Here is a 19,015-nt window from a genome sequence, read left to right as displayed (position 1 = left end):
GTGTTGACAATATATCACCTCACTGCCTGTTTTAACCTCAAAATGCTGATCCACCATGCCATAACTTTGTCATTTCAGAGGGTGTATGACAGGCACTAAGGAGGTGATAGGCCCCCTCTTTAACGACTGTTTTAATCCTCATAAAACTAGCCCACTGTGCCGCAACCATTTCAGTTAATTCACTTGAATAGGTAGCTATTGATGGTGGTACTGCCTGCTGAAAGTGACATGCTATTTCATTTTTGCAGAGAAGAAAAGCATGGTGGCTGCAGCATGTGTACAGTCCTGAGTGGCTACATTTCTGTGGGCTCTTGGGGGGGGGGGGGGGTAAAACTGTGGCATTAAGTGTGGTCAGTGACAAGTCTATGTTGTTTGGCAGGATGTCTGAAGGACAGCAATAACATCATTTGGCAGTTAGGAGAGTATACATACCTCCTCCATCTATTTGTGGGTGCCTGTCTGGAGTGCAGCTATAAATAGCAGCTCCTGGAAGGAAGGAAGGTAGGTAGGTGACATGGTAAGTGGTGAAGGACTGAGTCCTCCTATCCTATACTGTATGTAGGAGTGGTGTGCCATCTGGAGGGGCTCCTGGGATGCCGGTCACCTGGGGCCCCTCTACCTGTACACAGACATGGCTCTCCTCCTCACACCAGATGGACCAGCCATGTCTAGAGAAGGACTTCTCCCGGCACCGGGGCAGCCGCCAGCAATGCCAGGGAAGAGTTCATCTATAAAAATCTATCACAGATGACAGGCAGCTTCCATATTCCGGCACACGAGGGGGAGGGCTGGACCAATCACAGGCGGTACACCACCGAGCCCCCCAGGTGTGTCCGTCCCTGACTGATCATAGAGGGGGGAGATGCGCGGCCCCGGTACCAGTGCGCGCCCTCGCGCCTCTCATCCCTCCTCCAGGTCCCGTGTTCTCTCCCCGTACTCCGGGCTGCAGCCTGTCGATGCTGAAGAGGGGAGAGAGAGATGGAGGCAGCGCCGACCACTGGGAGCTCCGAGCCCCGCTCTACCGAGCCGTCCCTATAGGAAGCCAGCCTTCACCCGGGGTAAGTCATGGGGCCACCCGGCTCAATGTCATTCACCACATCCCTGCCTGGCGAACAATGGGCTGCTATGGGGATGGAGCGGTCCTCCTCCAGACGTCCCCGGTCTTATCTCCTGCTCATTGGATGTGCTACCCAACCTCACTGCAGTCTTCTCTGCCACCGCTCACCCCACCACCTCTACTATGGAGGGGGCTGACCGGGTCACCTCTTACCTGACTGTCTGCAGGGGGATGGGAGGGGGCATATCACCGGAGGGGGACCTTCTTCTCTCTGTGTCACTGCTACAGGTCCGGGGAGTCCTGGGGACCGCTACTTACCGCTCTCATCCAGACACCGAGCTACCATTCTATCTATAGCTCCCTGTACACATCTATCTATCTATATCTCCCTGTACATCTATCTATCCATCGATCTATCGATCTATCTATCTATCTATCTATCTATCTATCTATCTATCTATCTATCTATCCATCGATCTATCTATCTATCTATCTATCTATCTATCTATCTATCTATCTATCTATCTATCTATCTATATATCTGTCATCAATGTATTATCTATCTATCTATCTATCTATCTATCTATCTATCTATCATAGTATTATCTATCTATCTATCTATCTATCTATCTATCTATCTATCTATCTATCTATCTATCTATCTATCCTCTACTTTTTATCTATCTATCTATCTATCTATCTATCTATCTATCTATCTATCTATCAAATAGCTTGATATATCTATCTTGTAGGTATTATCTAGCTATCTATCATCAGATTTATCAATCTATCTATCTATCTATCTATCTATCTATCTATCTATCTATCTATCATCAATGTATTATCTATCTATCTATCTATCTATCTATCTATCTATCTATCTATCTATCTATCTATCTATCTATCCATCGATCTATCTATCTATCTATCTATCTATCTATCTATCTATCTATCTATATCTCCCTGTACATCTATCTATCCATCGATCTATCTATCTATCTATCTATTTATCTATCTATATCTCCCTGTACATCTATCTATCTATCTATCTATCTATCTATCTATCTATCTATCATCAATGTATTATCTATCTATCTATCTATCTATCTATCTATCTATCTATCTATCTATCATCAATGTTTTATCTATCTATCTATCTATCTATCTATCTATCTATCTATCTATCTATCTATCATCAATGTATTATCTATCTATCTATCTATCTATCTATCTATCTATCTATCTATCTATCATCAATGTTTTATCTATCTATCTATCTATCTATCTATCTATCTATCTATCTATCATCAATGTATTATCTATCTATCTATCTATCTATCTATCTATCTATCTATCATCAATGTTTTATCTATCTATCTATCTATCTATCTATCTATCTATCTATCTATCTATCTATCATCAATGTATTATCTATCTATCTATCTATCTATCTATCTATCTATCTATCTATCATCAATGTATTATCTATCTATCTATCTATCTATCTATCTATCTATCTATCATCAATGTTTTATCTATCTATCTATCTATCTATCTATCTATCTATCTATCATCAATGTATTATCTATCTATCTATCTATCTATCTATCTATCTATCTATCTATCTATCTATCTATCTATCATCAATGTTTTATCTATCTATCTATCTATCTATCTATCTATCTATCTATCATCAATGTATTATCTATCTATCTATCTATCTATCTATCTATCTATCTATCTATCTATCTATCATCAATGTTTTATCTATCTATCTATCTATCTATCTATCTATCTATCTATCATCAATGTATTATCTATCTATCTATCTATCTATCTATCTATCTATCTATCTATCTATCTATATATCTGTCATCAATGTATTATCTATCTATCTATCTATCTATCTATCTATCTATCTATCATAGTATTATCTATCTATCTATCTATCTATCTATCTATCTATCTATCTATCCTCTACTTTTTATCTATCTATCTATCTATCTATCTATCTATCTATCTATCATCAATGTATTATCTATCTATCTATCTATCTATCTATCTATCTATCTATCTATCTATCTATCTATCCATCGATCTATCTATCTATCTATCTATCTATCTATCTATCTATCTATCTATCTATCTATATCTCCCTGTACATCTATCTATCCATCGATCTATCTATCTATCTATCTATATCTCCCTGTACATCTATCTATCTATCTATCTATCTATCTATCTATCTATCTATCATCAATGTATTATCTATCCATCTATCTATCTATCTATCTATCTATCTATCTATCTATCATCAATGTTTTATCTATCTATCTATCTATCTATCTATCTATCTATCTATCTATCTATCATCAATGTATTATCTATCTATCTATCTATCTATCTATCTATCTATCTATCTATCTATCTATCTATCATCAATGTATTATCTATCTATCTATCTATCTATCTATCTATCTATCTATCTATATATCTATCATCAATGTATTATCTATCTATCTATCTATCTATCTATCTATCTATCATAGTATTATCTATCTATCTATCTATCTATCTATCTATCTATCTATCTATCATCAATGTATTATCTATCTATCTATCTATCTATCTATCTATCTATCTATCTATCTATCATCAATGTTTTATCTATCTATCTATCTATCTATCTATCTATCTATCTATCACCAATGTATTATCTATCTATCTATCTATCTATCTATCTATCTATCTATCTATCTATATATCTGTCATCAATGTATTATCTATCTATCTATCTATCTATCTATCTATCTATCTATCTATCTATCATAGTATTATCTATCTATCTATCTATCTATCTATCTATCTATCTATCTATCCTCTACTTTTTATCTATCTATCTATCTATCTATCTATCTATCTATCTATCTATCAAATAGCTTGATATATCTATCTTGTAGGTATTATCTAGCTATCTATCATCAGATTTATCAATCTATCTATCTATCTATCTATCTATCTATCTATCTATCATCAATGTATTATCTATCTATCTATCTATCTATCTATCTATCTATCTATCATCAATGTATTATCTATCTATCTATCTATCTATCTATCTATCTATCTATCTATCTATCTATCATCAATGTATTATCTATCTATCTATCTATCTATCTATCTATCTATCTATCTATCATCAATGTATTATCTATCTATCTATCTATCTATCTATCTATCTATCTATCTATCTATCATCAATGTATTATCTATCTATCTATCTATCTATCTATCTATCTATCTATCTATATATCATCAATGTTTTATCTATCTATCTATCTATCTATCTATCTATCTATCTATCATCAATGTATTATCTATCTATCTATCTATCTATCTATCTATCTATCTATCATCAATGTATTATCTATCTATCTATCTATCTATCTATCTATCTATCTATCATCAATGTATTATCTATCTATCTATCTATCTATCTATCTATCTATCTATCTATCTATCTATCTATATATCTATCTATCATCAATGTATTATCTATCTATCTATCTATCTATCTATCTATCTATCTATCTATCTGTCATCAATGTATTATCTTTCTTTCTTTCTTTCTTTCTTTCTTTCTTTCTTTCTTTCTTTCTTTCTTTCTTTCTTTCTTTCTTTCTTCTATCTATCTATCTATCTATCTATCTATCTATCTATCTGTCATCAATGTATTATCTTTCTTTCTTTCTTTCTTTCTTTCTTTCTTTCTTTCTTTCTTTCTTTCTTCTATCTATCTATCTATCTATCTATCTATCTATCTATCTATCTATCTATGTACGTATTATATAGCTATCTATCATCAGATAACTACATTTTTCTATTTTCTGGCTTCTTTCCTTTCTTCTTTTTCTCAATCTATTTCTTTTCTTTCTTTATTTCTTTCTTTCTTTCTTTCTTTCTTTCCTCTACTTTTTATCTATCTATCTATCTATCTATCTATCTATCTATCTATCTATCCTCTACTTTTTATCTATCTATCTATCTATCTATCTATCTATCTATCTATCAAATAGCTTGATATATCTATCTTGTAGGTATTATCTAGCTATCTATCATCAGATTTATCAATCTATCTATCTATCTATCTATCTATCTATCTGTCTATCTATCTTCTACTTTTTAATCTATCTATCTATCTATCTATCTATCTATCTATCTATCTATCTATCATCAATGTATTATCTATCTATCTATCTATCTATCTATCTATCTATCTATCTATCTATCTATCTATCTATCTATCTATCTATCATCTCAATATATTCTTCATATATCTTATTCATATTTCTATCAATTCATTGATCTAATCTGTTTGTCATTTATATTAAATTTAAGCACTTAGATTACCATTCAGGCTCCATGCACACTGGCTTAAAAAACACTGCTTCTAGAGGAGTTTAGCATTAGGCCTGTAGATGCATCTAATCTTATTCAATGTGTCCATGCACATTAGGTCATTTAGAGGCATAGGTTTCATGCACACTAGCATTTTTTAAAGCAGTAGTAAACCACATCCAAAAAAAACCCTGCAAGATAAAGGCATAATATGCTTGTATGCACTGCATACTAGCTCATTATGAAGGACTTACCTTGACAGCGCTGTGCTGTCATGGCTCCCCAGGGCTTCCATCTTCACCCGGTCTTCCATCCGGGCTCGCGAGCTCCAAACAGCTGACTGGCCAAGCCACAATGAATTCACTCCGGCACATGCGCGCCACAGCACAGTGCTCTGAGGGAACATCACAGCTATGCCTTTCCTTCAGAGTGCATGCGCCAGCTATCAAAAAGGGCTAATATCTCCTAAACAGTTCACATTTAGGAGATATTAATTTGACCTACAGATAAGCTTTATTATAAGTGTACCTGTAGGTAAAATTACTAAAGAAGAGTTTACTACCACTTTAAGCTCCTAGAACAGTGGTTCTCAACCTTCCTAATGCCGTGACCCTTTAATACAGTTCCTCATGTTGTGTTGACCCCCAACCATAAAATGATTTACCCAGTAATTATAATTCATGAGTGTCGTTTTACCTCCAATACCGCTGCTTTCAACACAGTAGCTGCTTTTAACAGAGTAGCTGCTTTCAACACAGCAGCTGCTTTCTACACAGTAGCTGCTCTTTACACATCGGAAATATGTGTTTTCTGATGGTCTTAGGGGACCCCTGTGAAAGGGTCGTTCGACCCCAAAAGGGGTCGTGACCCACAGGTTGAGAACCACTGTCCTAGAAGCTATTATCAGCATATTTGTTTCTGCTCCTAAAAGCTAAATAATGTTATCCTGCATTTTTCCCAGCATTTTTTGAGATAAGAAAAAACAAACGCTAGTGTGCATGGAGCCTTAAGCTCAGCGTTTAGAGGCAGAAAAAAAACGTTCTGTTCTGCCTTTTTTAGAGCGGTTTTCTGGCAGAAACAAAAATGCTAAACATTCCTAAACTCTAGTACAAAAAACACTCAAAATTTACATTTTATTCTGCCAAAAGCACTGGCGTTTTTTAAGACAATGTGCATGGAGCCTTATAATGTAATTTACAAAATCCATCATAGGCAATTTAAATTATTCAATGTGTATTTTCATTTGTATTCAACATTTGGTAATTCTGTGGTCTACAGTATTTGTGTTTTTGATACATGCAATACTTTTTAATGTATCTATCTATCTATCTATCTATCTATCTATCTATCTATCTATCTATCTATCATCAATGTATTATCTATCTATCTATCTATCTATCTATCTATCTATCTATCTATCTATTTATCTATCATCAATGTATCTATCTATCTATCTATCTTATCTATCTTATCTATCTTATCTATCTATCTATCTATCTATCTATCTATCTATCTATCTATCTATCTATCATCAATGTATTATCTATCTATCTATCTATCTATCTATCTATCTATCTATCTATCTATCTATCTATCTATCATGTAATTTACAAAATCCATCACATGCAGGTTAAATTGTTGAATTTTAATCTTACATCCAGTTTTGGTAATTATATGGTCTATGGTATTTGTTTTTGTAACACATGGAATCCAATATCATGGGAAACTGTGTATGAACTTATGCGTGTATTTTGAAGGCAGCACACTTTTTGTTTTGTTGTGTGGTTACTTTCTAATACTTTGTATATGATTCAAATGCAGATAGTATCAATTCTCTTACTTCCCCTGTGGCAGTGTTGGGTGTTATACTTGACTTCGGATAACTTTTTGGCTGATTTTGGCATCATGACATGTGAATAGGACCTTTGCTTGAAATTGGCTAATTCAATTTGAAGCTCTGGCTTTCCTCTAATCAACACATACCTGGAATTTGTAATCATAGTATTCACTTGTATATAAAGCAGAATGAAAGCATACAGCATCATTTGGAGGATTGACTGCACTGTATTTTTAGAGCATCTGTAAAGTTTACAATAATGGACAATATTATATATTGTAATTAAAAAGCAAAGAATAAGTTATAATGTTTTGCAGTCTTCAATAAAACTAGCAACTTCACTTGGCGAATATCCCTGTGTATGTGACGTGAACAATGAGTGCAGACAAATCAGTCACCAAGCACTGTTAGATCTCACAGCTATGTATGGGTATTATATCTGAAAAGTTATTATAAATGTCCTTGTAGTATTCCACGTTTGTTGGGCAAAGCTGATGTCGAACACAGCTGCATACTATGCAGCCTAAACTGCAGAATAAGATAGGGAATATATTACTGTCACTTTGCAGCCGTAGCACATTTTTATCTTTTCTTTGCAGCCAAGAGATGTTGGACCTTACTTAAATGAGTCCTTTGTTTAGATGTGTTTGCTGTCGTTGTTATTGTCCCCTTTGGTACTGATTGCTGCTACATATGAATTGATCATTTTCTTCTAGACTTAGAACAGTCTTTCTGAGCCCTGCTTCTTTTTACTATGTCACACAGCATTGCATGATCCTACTGCAGCATTCAGAATATTATAGTTTGTGTTGTTTAAATGCTCTCTTTGGGATATCATAAATTTGGTAAGTATTGGATTGAAATGGATTTTTTAGGGGGAAAACTAAAATTGTAATTGATTACCTATTTTCTATACAAGTTTAGTAAACTGGTCTTGCAAAAAAAGATTGCAGCATGATTAAAAGGCTTTTGTGTAATCTTGTGTCACAATCAATTTTTAAGTAGCAGAAATGTTCAGAATAACCTAAACAAGAGCAGCACCATGCTACAAAGAGATCCCTCTACCCAGTGATTTTAAAAAAATATCTAATCAAATAGGTGCTCCATTAAAATCCCCCATTTTGCTGAAGGGAGATGTTTATGTTACAGTAGAACTAAACAGCCCATCAATTTCCCAAAACAGTTACTATTAAAGTGTATGTGAACTCTTACCATATAAAACAGAAACACAAGTCAAATATATACACTATATTGCCAAAAGTATTGGGACGCCTTCCTTTACACTCACATGAACCTTAATGGCATTGCAGCCTTGGTCCATAGGGTTCAATATTGAGTTGGCCCACCCTTTGCAGCTATAACAGCTTCAACTCTTCTGGGAAGGCTGTCCACAAGGTTTAGGATTGTGTCTATAGGAATGTTTAACTATTCAGGCCAGTCAAGTTTCTCCACCCCAAACTCTTTTATCCATGTCTTTATGGACCTTGCTTTGTGCACTGGTGTGCAGTCATGTTGAAACAGGAAAGGGCCATCCCCATCTGTTCCCAAAAAGTTGGGAGCATGAAATTGTCCAAAATGTCTTGGTATGCTGACATCTTAAGAGTTCCCTACACTGGAACTAAGGGGCCAAGCCCAACCCTTGAAAAACAATCCCACACCATAATCTCCCTCCACCAACCTTTACACTTGGCACAATGCAGTCAGGCAAATACTGTTCTTCTGGCAACAGCTAAACCCAGACACATTCATTGGATTGCCAGACAGAGAAGCATGATTCGTCTCTCCAGAGAACACGTCTCCACTGCTCTAGAGTCCAGTGGTGGCAGGTTTTACACCACTGCATCCAACTCTTTGCATTGCACTTGGTGATGTAAGGCTTGGATGCAGCTGCTCGGCCATGGAAACCTATTCCATGAAGCTCTCTACACACTGTTGTTGTGCTAATCTGAAGGCCGCATGAAGTTTGGGGGTCTTTAGCTATTGACTCTGCAGACTTCTGCGCACTGTGTGCTTCATCATGTACTGATTCCACTCTGTCATTTTACGTGGCCTACCACTTCGTGGCTGAGTTGCTTTTGTTCCCAGTTGCTTCCACTTTGTTATAATACCACTAACAGTTGACCATGGCATATTTAGCAGCACAGAGATTTCACTGATGGACTTAATGATCAGGTGGCAACCTACCACGGTACCATGCTTTAATCCGCTCAGCTCCTGAGAGCAACCCATTATTTTACAAATGTTTGCAGTCTGCATGCGTAGGTACTTGATTTTATACACTTGTGGCCATGGGGGTGATTGAAACACCTGAATCCAATGATTTGGAGGGGTGTCCCAATACTTTTGGCAATATAGTGTATATATCATTATAAATCCTTTTTTTTTCTTTTTTATAAATGATCATATGACCTCTATTCTCAGCTGCACAAAGAGCTTCGAGAGTGGGGAGTGGAGGCTGTGGGGTTTGTTATCATGAGGCAGAGAAACAGAAGGATACTGATCTTCCCAGTGAAAGCTGTGCAGGGGGGGGGGGGGTTCATGTCAGCTCAAGTCTGACCATTCCAGGACAGGCTGGGTGTGCTCTCCAGTAGAATGCAAAAAAGCAAACAGAGCACACTGGGATGGATGTCTTTCTATGCCCTGATGTGGTCAGTTTGAAATAGGAAAGCAGGGGGAGTGACAGGATCACCATGTGTTTTCACACAAAGATAGCAATGCAAAGAAAGCAAGATACTTTTTAACATATAGTAAGTATATGGTAACACAGACTCACATCAGGAATCTGAAATGCTGGGGTAACATGCATTTTAATTCGTGCTATGAATGAAAACTGTTACAGTTGTGTGTTCTCTCAATCAAACTGTCCAGTCATCAAATGACTGCTGTCATAGCTAATCACATATGAAGCAGTATGGCATCTGCAGATCAAATACATGCTAAGATGGCAGCTTCCTTGGCCGTAAAGGATAGGAGGGTTTAGTTCCGCTTTAGAGATGAAGTAGGGCCAAAGCTCATTTAGGGTATCACAGGTGTGAACTTCATTCTGCACTCCTGTGACCCATAAACATCTGACAGTGGGCTACAGCCCACTGTCAGCTGGCATCACTCAGCTGGTCCAGTTTCTGGCTAGATCTTGAATGTAATGTCGGGATCCACCCAGATTCCTGAACTGGCAGCTGGCTCATCCTCTAAGAGAGCTGCTAAAGGCCTGAGCCAGCCATTCCCTCCCCCTCCATAGCCCACAGCTCCAGTGAGCACTGGAGGGGCAGAGCAGAGAGTCGATGACTGACAGTCACCGCTTTCTGCTCACTGAAGACCCAAGAAATGAGCGATCAGCGATCATGTGATCATTTAGTTCTTGGTGTAGGAGCAGCAGGGGACAGGTGCAGCATTGGATCAATGCTGCATCCACATAGCTGGGTGGGTATGTTTGTTTGTTTTTTAATCGCAAACTTCTTTTTTTAAGTCCTAACAAGGCAGCTTTAGCCTGCTTATTGTCATTTGAGCAAAAAGCATCTGTGATTGATCATATTTCTCTGTGACCAATCTCTCCAACCTTTCTTTCTTTTGTCTATATTGCAGTCATGTGTTGACACCATAGTCCCAATCCGTCAGTCACAGCAGATCACTCATGAGTATACACTGCCACAATCCTGAATGATCAGATACCAATCATCACATCAGCATATGACCTTCTAACAATCACATTGTGATTGAGGACTGGAGATGGTTAGGGAACAAATGATCTTGGAATTGCGAAGTGATCACAAGTGCTTTTGATCGTGCACTGACTTCATTATTGCCTGCATCGTACATAGTTGTGACTTTCAGTATATTTTATGATGCACACTAAGACAATTATTTTCATAACATACTTCATCATATTGCTGTCTATCATGGTGATGGTTCCCATAATGAAATACACATTGCCTTTTTACAGACCATTTCATCCTTCTGTGGCCTTCTTGTGTTTTGGTTTAGATCTGCTTATTTTATGACCCACGCTGGCTCATGTAATAATATTTACAAAGAGTCATAAATCACGATTTCACAACTTAGTATGCATTTCAGTAGGTTATTGCAAACACTGATCTTGGTATTGTTTTGCAATAAAAACATCTAGCTATAGCCAACTTTTTTTGCTTGGAGTAGGGAATTAATAAATCCATTTTTTTTAAATTGCTGTCTATATCCTTTCACTCTCTTTCTCAGAGACAAAAGGAAGTGAGTGGATATATCCCTAAATAAGTGTTTATCCCTCTTGGACACCTGCCACTATATTAGGTTTCTATAATGGGAGATTTCCCCTCTATTCCTGCTCGGATAACTACTATCATTTCTAGTGTGGGTTTGCTGTGGATCCAGCATGTTCAGAATTCAAAGTCCTGCTGAATTAATGCAGGTTTTCCCAAGACCATATTTTTTGTAACCATAATACTCTGCCTAGCCTTTAAGCATAGGCCGAATGAGGAAAGAAAAAACAGAGGGCGCACAGGCCTAGTGCATTACTATAAAAAATGTTCAATAACAAATAAAGTAGGCGTTGTACTCACAAACGACAATATAGTCAAGGCACATCATAAACAACAGCTGGGTCAACACAGCGCTGAGTAACAGTCCGCAATAGGGAGTGTAGACATCCAATAGGCTGACGCGTTTCGAGGACTTGCCTCCTCCTCAGGACTGTGAGTGTTGACCCAGCTGTTCTTTGTGATGTGCCTTGACTATATTGTCGTTATTGAACATTTTTTATGGTAATGCACTAGGCCTGTGCGCCCTCTGTTTTTTTCTTTCCTCATTCAGTATATTTGGATTTCCCCGGTCTATTTGAGAGCAGCAAGGTGTGCATGTCTCAGGACATTCTTAATGTGGTTGTAGTCCATCCCCAAGCGCAGGAGCATTTGTGTTTGCTGGTTCTTTAAATATAGGCCTGCTGTCTTAAAAAGGCCAATAAGGGGGATATTGGATAAGCCAGCCCCCTCAATTTAAAAGGTCAATGTCAAAGCATCCCTATTGACAATGTGCTTTGTGGGGAAGATAGTACATGCTGCTGACAAACTGCATAGGAAGAGATTAGTGTATGGCTTGTAGGCGCTGGAAGATCAGGTGATATAGGTATAAACCCAAATGTCTGGTGGATTGCAAAATGCTATGTAAAATAAAGAACTGGAATGGAAGAGGGGGAAGAGTTTTTAACTGTTTTATCCTGTACTACATCCTAATGCTGCTGATGTCCTGCAGTTTCTCTCAGAGTCCACTTACACTACAGTGATAATGGGCTTCATGTTTTTTTCCACAGGACATACTTTCAATTGTTGGCTGCAATTTTTTTACAGGCCATTTTTTATGTTCAATCTGGGTTTATTGAAGTTTTATAAAATTTAACAGAAAAAAAGCAAATGTCATTTATATAGACATTAACAATAGTAAAATACAAAACAGAAAATACAGAATTAGGGTTAGGGGGAAAAAAAGCGGAACACAATAACAAAAGGGGGGGGGATAATAAATAACACACACAAAAAAAGGTGTGGGGGACGGACAGATGGATAAATAAACAATAATACACAATAGTAAACAACATCATTTTGGATCTAGACGAAAGCAGTGATTGCCAGCAAGTACAGAACTGTCCGATCTGTAACTGCAGTATAGACGCGCAGGATAAGATCCCAGTAGGCATGGATAGGGGGACATTCCCACCAGACATGGAGCAAAGAGCCAGTGGCAGCGTGACAGCACCAGCATAGATCAGGGGTGGAAGGGAAAATCCTGTGGAGTAGTGTGGGACATCTATACCACCGAGTGAGCAATTTAAAATTGGTCTCCTGCGCTTTACTGGTCAAGGACAAATGATGGGTGAGAGCAATTGACTTCAGCCAGTCTTCGTCTGATAGCTGAGCATCAAGATCAGCTGCCCATCTAGATGTGTACAGTGGGAGGTCTGGATGGACCCTAGAGAGGAGGATCTGATAGAGGAGAGAAAGGGGACGCAGGGGAGGAAGATCTTGAAGGAGCAAGGATTCAAGAAATGTAAGATCTCTGGCCAGTAAGGCAGGCCATAGACGGGCCGCTTCGGCCGAATTTTCAGCCAATAAATGAAAAATTGGTCGGCCCCGTTGCCGATGCTGCCACCAATGTCCACGAAAAACAGCCGTTTTTCGTGGATTTTCTAGCATGATCGATAAAAATAAATGTGAAGATCCGCGAAAAATGGCCGACGGGCTAGCCCCACTAATGGCGTGAATATCGGACGATTTTTAATGCGAACGAAAATTTGGCCGATAAACAACCCGTCTATGGCCTGCCTTAGTCTACATTAAAAAAGTATGTAGAAGAGAGCAGAGTTGCCTATATTCCATCCATTGGACAAAAGAGGCCCGTTCCAAGGCACGAGAAGGTTGGAAAGGTGGGAGACGACCCCAGTGGAGTATTAGTCATCTGTAGGTGGTTTTGTTCCACAAAAGGAAATGGGAACGAGATTGGGCTGGGGGAAATTTTTTAAATGTTTTAAATAGTGACCATGGAACATGCATGAGCAATGTAAATCAGCACAATAAAGCATGTGACAAGGTAATTTATAGGCAGTAAATTGTGGGAGTCAGGGACAGTGTTGTCTCCCCATAATACAATGTGCTCAAACTAGAACCTATGTATCAGTATAATAATATAAACAAATAGTTAAGTGTGGTTAAACACAAGCCATATTTTTATGTCAGCGATTTCATTTTTGTAAGAAATAGATGCCAGTGTGAGTATACCAGAGGAACCTAACCTGGAAGCTGTTCTGCAGCTAAGTTCATCACTTTTTGCGAGGTGGGCTGGTGTATACAAGGCAGCTCCTTAGTCTTTGTGTCTAGGTTCCTAGGAAAATTGGCCGCTGGAACCACATTTTCAAGACAACATGCACAGGCTTAAATGTAGAGACACAAGGAAGTAAGAATAATACCAAATGTTGAGACAGAAGGCACAGAGCGTTCTCTTTCAAAAAAAAGTAGAGCTTTAGCTCTACTGGATTAGAGGAGTAAACTGATTTTTAAAAGAGAAGAAAAAGAGAAGAGGGAAGGGAGGTGCCAGGAGACAGAAGTATTTACATCAGTGACAGCAACAGTGAAAATAACAGGGAAAAGTGTTTTGTCTTTTCTGAGTTAAATGTATATAAAATACAGGCAGTCCCCAAGTTACAAATGACTCGTACTTAAGAACAGAGGCAGTATGGTGTCACGCTGGTCCTGGAAACTGCCAGTCAGCCATCTTGTTGCTTACCGCATTCTGACACCTACTGTCCTGTCAGCAATCCCACATCAGTGTATGGTCAGTTAACCTTTCCCTATGCTATCCAAAACGTAATATTTTTTTGGCTGGAGTTACACTTAAATAGTATACCTGTTCCAACTTACATACAAATTCAACTTAAGAACAAACCTATAGAACACATCTTTTTTACGTAACGCAGGGACTGCCTGTACATTTATTTGTTTTATCAGTAACACCTGTAGTGAGGGTTTTAATAGATTTGTTTTATTAAACGTCTGCTTCTCAATCACAAATCCCCCCCACCCCCACCGTGTTGAAGGCCCTCTCTTACATGATATGAAGCAGGGCAGGCTAGTACCCCCAAACAGTGGAACATCCTTGACTTGACTACCAGTAGTCCATAGTATGATCACTTGTAAGTGTTTTTTTTTACAGATATGCTGTTTCTGCCTCTGTTTGCTTGACCAGGGCAGTGACAGCCTTGCTAGGAAAAAAATTAAAAAACAAAAGGTGAAAAATGAAAAGCATAAAAAAGTAATTATGTAAATAATGTTTAAAATGAAATACATCAAAAATGAGATGGGGGAATGTTAATATGGCACTCTGGGGTCATGAATTAAAAGAAAGGGGTTGTTTACATCAGATAGTAAGAAAGTAAAAGTTGAAGTGTCAAGCTAGCATATAGGTGCTGGGTCTGTAGGGGTTAAGGGGCATTTTTTTCTTCTTTCTTCTCCTCTAGAAAAAACTTGACATGGAAAGACTGGAAAGATACTAAAGATGGTGGGGTAGGACTTGGTGAGTGTTGTTTTCAGTTTCATAGTTTTACTCTGGGGAAAGGTTGGTAGCCTATGTATGCTTTATTTTGATGCTTCCCCTCTTTTCCTTGCAGAAAGAATTACAGAAAAGTCCAATGGGTGAAGGAGAAAGAAGAGAATTAATAGAGGGAGAATGTGGAGGAGGTAAAGGAAGAAGTGAAGGAGGAAAGGAGTAGGAGTAGAAGGCGAAGGAGGAGAAGGTGAAGGAAGAAGTGAAGGAGGAAAAGACTAGGAGTAGAGGGAGAAGGAGGAGAAGGTGAAGGAAGAAGTGAAAGAGGAAAGGAGTAGGAATAGAGAGAGAAGGAGGAGAAGGTGAAGGAAGAAGTGAAGGAGGAAAGGAAATGAGTAGAGGGAGAAGGTGAAGGAAGAAGTGAAAGAGGAAAGGAGGAGAAGTAGAGGGAGAAGGAGGTGAAGGAAGAAGTTCAGGAAGAAAGGAGGAGATGTAGAAGGAAGAGGGGAAGGAGGAGGAAGTCACATTAGCAATCCACAGCCCATCACTTACTATTTTCATGTGGCAGCACCCCACCTCTCCTTTTAGACATTTGTTTTTGGAATGGTCCTAATTTGGAAATGATTGGACAGCCTATGACTGTAGAATTCTGCACATATGTTTTGCTGCTACCTGCACTTCTCCCTTAGAATACAATTTCCCCCTCCATTTGCTGCAACCAGCCCTGCATTATGCACATATAAAATAAAAATTAACAAAATGAAATAAAATAAGGATAAAAAATACATTTTGATTAAGAATCTGCCAGTCTGGGGCAACCCAGGCCAAGAAATTTCTACTATATATGGAGGGGTTGCAATGCAAAAAGCTTGGCAAGTTGGGTTCAGGGCACTGGACTTAGAGGCAGGTGCTATCTTGAAATAAAAATGAGAGTTTAGTATCAAAATGACAAAAGCCACAAACATTTTTCAGTGCCAGAAGAACAGAAAAGGCCACATACTTTGAAATGCAGGATTTACCCTGCAGTAAACATTATCCCAGCACTGGATGAAGCAAAATATAAATTCTTTGGCAGGTAAAACAGCCCATATATGGATTTTAATAATGTATTTAGCTGTTTGTTTAGAGTTCAAATGTTTAAAAATTTTAGAATCTGTCTTTGAAACAGAGTGTACTTGTTTATTCATCAGTATATGATGAGAATGAGAGGAGAAACTGCCCACAGCTGATTCATATGTAAGAAAAGTGTTGGAATAGATATAAACCATGAAAAAACAGCAAAGTGTCAATACTGACCTTTTTATAAATAGGTCCCATGACATTTAAGGTATGGTAAAGCATTTGTGAGAGATGAATGTAGCAAGGTTAACTTTCTATAGAATGTGATATAGTACATGCTGTACATATTATTTATGCAAACATTTCCAGACAATAATTTTTTTCATACCGGAGTATGGAGACGACATACTGTGTACACAAGCAGTTGCATTCAGATTTAACTAAACATTCCTATTTTTTTTATATAATAAGAAGAATTAAACAGTTCTGTGTTAAATTGGCCCTTTCAGTTACTTCACAAGTCTGTGTGAATAAATTCCTGATATGTATCCATATACAGAAATATTATAATGTATGATAAAAGCTCCATCATTTATCACGCAAAAGCAGTCTTACACTTACGCACTTAGCATGCATGCACTTTATAAACAATATGTCAGATGCTAGCCCCACTTTAAAGTCCCATTTTCATGCATATAGAATCAAAAGGCAGTGTATAACTTTTACTAAAGGAATTTTCAGTACACTTTTTTCATGTTTTCTTATGATCACTGAAGAGTTTCATGGCTTGCAAGCCCGCACTTGACCATTATTGCTGTGTTGGGTTGTTCTTTGTTCTAAGAATTCTAAAGCTTGTTACTATCTAGGTACTAACTTAACATTGTATTTCTTGGCAATAATGTTTTAAAACATTGATTTTTGCTGCTAAATTTGTTTTTAATTCAGTAAAATTAATCCAGCCTATCCCTGGAGAAAGAAAAATCCTCCTTTGCAGTGAGACTGTCCCTGCACTGCAAGTGTTAAATGCTTTGTTAGGTTTAGAGTACCAGAAAAGCATTTTTACTTACCCATTCCTCCTCTCCTACAGGCATAATCTGTACTATTAGACCGGTTCCCTCAGGATCTCTTCCCTTACGTTCCAACATTCGTAGGTCCATTGATGTTATAAAGTGTAATGCAGGACCTATAGCCCTTCATTGCACATTAGGACACTGAGGGGCAGTTAACAAGCTGAAGCATAGGCAAGTAGAGGAGAGGACCTTCTGCAAGGGGAATAGGGGATCAGGTAAGTAGAACTGCTTTTTGTGGTACCCCAGACATAAATGATCATTTAAACCTTGCAGTATGGGAGCCAGTGCCATTTTGGTGTGGCTAAATTATGCTAGTCTGATTAGAATCAGCAAATACAAGCAGGGAATTATCCCAAATTAAATTCACCCTATACACTGACCCTCTCTTCCCCTGTATTAGTTTTTTATTTATTTATTTCGACTTTTTTTTTCACAATGCTGGTGAGGGGGCTTTGGTGAAATTTTGGGGTCTAAACAGACCCCTGATGTCTCATTTTTGGAACAGAGAAAGGTACTGGAGACAGATTTTCCTCAGCTGCAGTGAACAGTGAATGAATGGGATGTGCTCTGTGCTGAGCATCTTCCTGTTCATTCACAAACTGAAGCATAGTAAACACAGTTTACTAGGATTCAGTTATGAATGAACACAGTGAGTGATCAGTACCGATGTCTCGCTGTGCTCATAAAGGAAGGACTGGCAGGTATGATAGATTTATATTCCCACTCCCACCTCCACCCCCGCTCTCTATCTGAACATCCCCTGTGCCCCACAGCAGCCGATAGGAGCAGATGGAAGCCAGCAGCAATGCAATGGAGGGGGGGGGGGGGGAAACACATTTCAGGGCCCAGGTCTGAACCTGTTAACACTACTGTGTCTGGCAATGTCTCTTCTTGCTGCACCACCTGAGATGCTGGATAACACCTTGTCTGATCAATTGAATGAACCCTCAGCTGACAAGGCAGTGAATAAGGGAGTACACATGCTGCAGCCACAATGGTTTGCTTTGTGACTGTGGCTTGAATTATACCCCAGTTGCATTTAATGGACACTACTGCTTACTGAACGCAACCCATTGAAATAAAAGGGTCCACACTGCAGCCTCCTCACCACCGCGTGCAATGCTTGTGGGTGTAGTGGGGTGATGCAGCATTTAGGGGGTTAAAACAGGTGGTGAGGAGGTGATATGTCAAATATGTTGATTCTGCCTGTCAGATGCCTCTAAAATAAATCTGTGCACAGATTGCTTTTTAGAGGTGTGGCAGTCTTTTACAATCAGAGACTCAGAGCAGCAAAGGGAGTGTTCAGACTCACTAATCATCCAGCCAGGATCTATGTGCCTACTGTAGTGTATGAGAACACTAATTCAGCATCTGTCCTGCACATACAGTGCACACAGAAAGCCCTTTCACGGTGCTGTGTGTGTACATCAGGGGGTGGAGTATGCGTGCTGCACAGTTGCTATCAAAATTACAATTACTCAGTATATGCAGTGCAGTTAATCATTTCATCCTAGCATTGCCAGCAGTATTCCCCTGATGGGGCCCCATGTTCACCTGGGGTCTCTGGGCAGT

At 38.3% G+C, this 19,015-nt stretch overlaps 1 protein-coding gene across 4 annotated transcripts in view; it reads left to right on the top strand.

Annotated features, from left to right (window-relative positions):
- Window positions 1-872: 872 nt before the first annotated feature.
- Window positions 873-19,015, top strand: part of FUT9 (fucosyltransferase 9) — a 263,707-nt gene continuing 245,564 nt past the window's right edge. For all 4 annotated transcript variants that reach the window (XM_089665374.1, XM_089665375.1, XM_089665372.1 and 1 more), the window contains exon 1: window positions 873-1,058. The gene's annotated coding sequence lies outside the window, so the exon portion shown is untranslated. The remainder of the gene's footprint in view (window positions 1,059-19,015) is intronic.

Source organism: Staurois parvus, unplaced genomic scaffold (assembly GCF_062004578.1).
Source record: "Staurois parvus isolate SC_StPar_1 unplaced genomic scaffold, SC_StPar_1.0 ptg000048l, whole genome shotgun sequence".
Classification (NCBI taxonomy): domain Eukaryota; kingdom Metazoa; phylum Chordata; class Amphibia; order Anura; family Ranidae; genus Staurois; species Staurois parvus.
The sequence above is the reverse complement of the archived record's forward strand: the minus strand, read 5'-3'. Positions and strand labels throughout refer to the sequence as shown.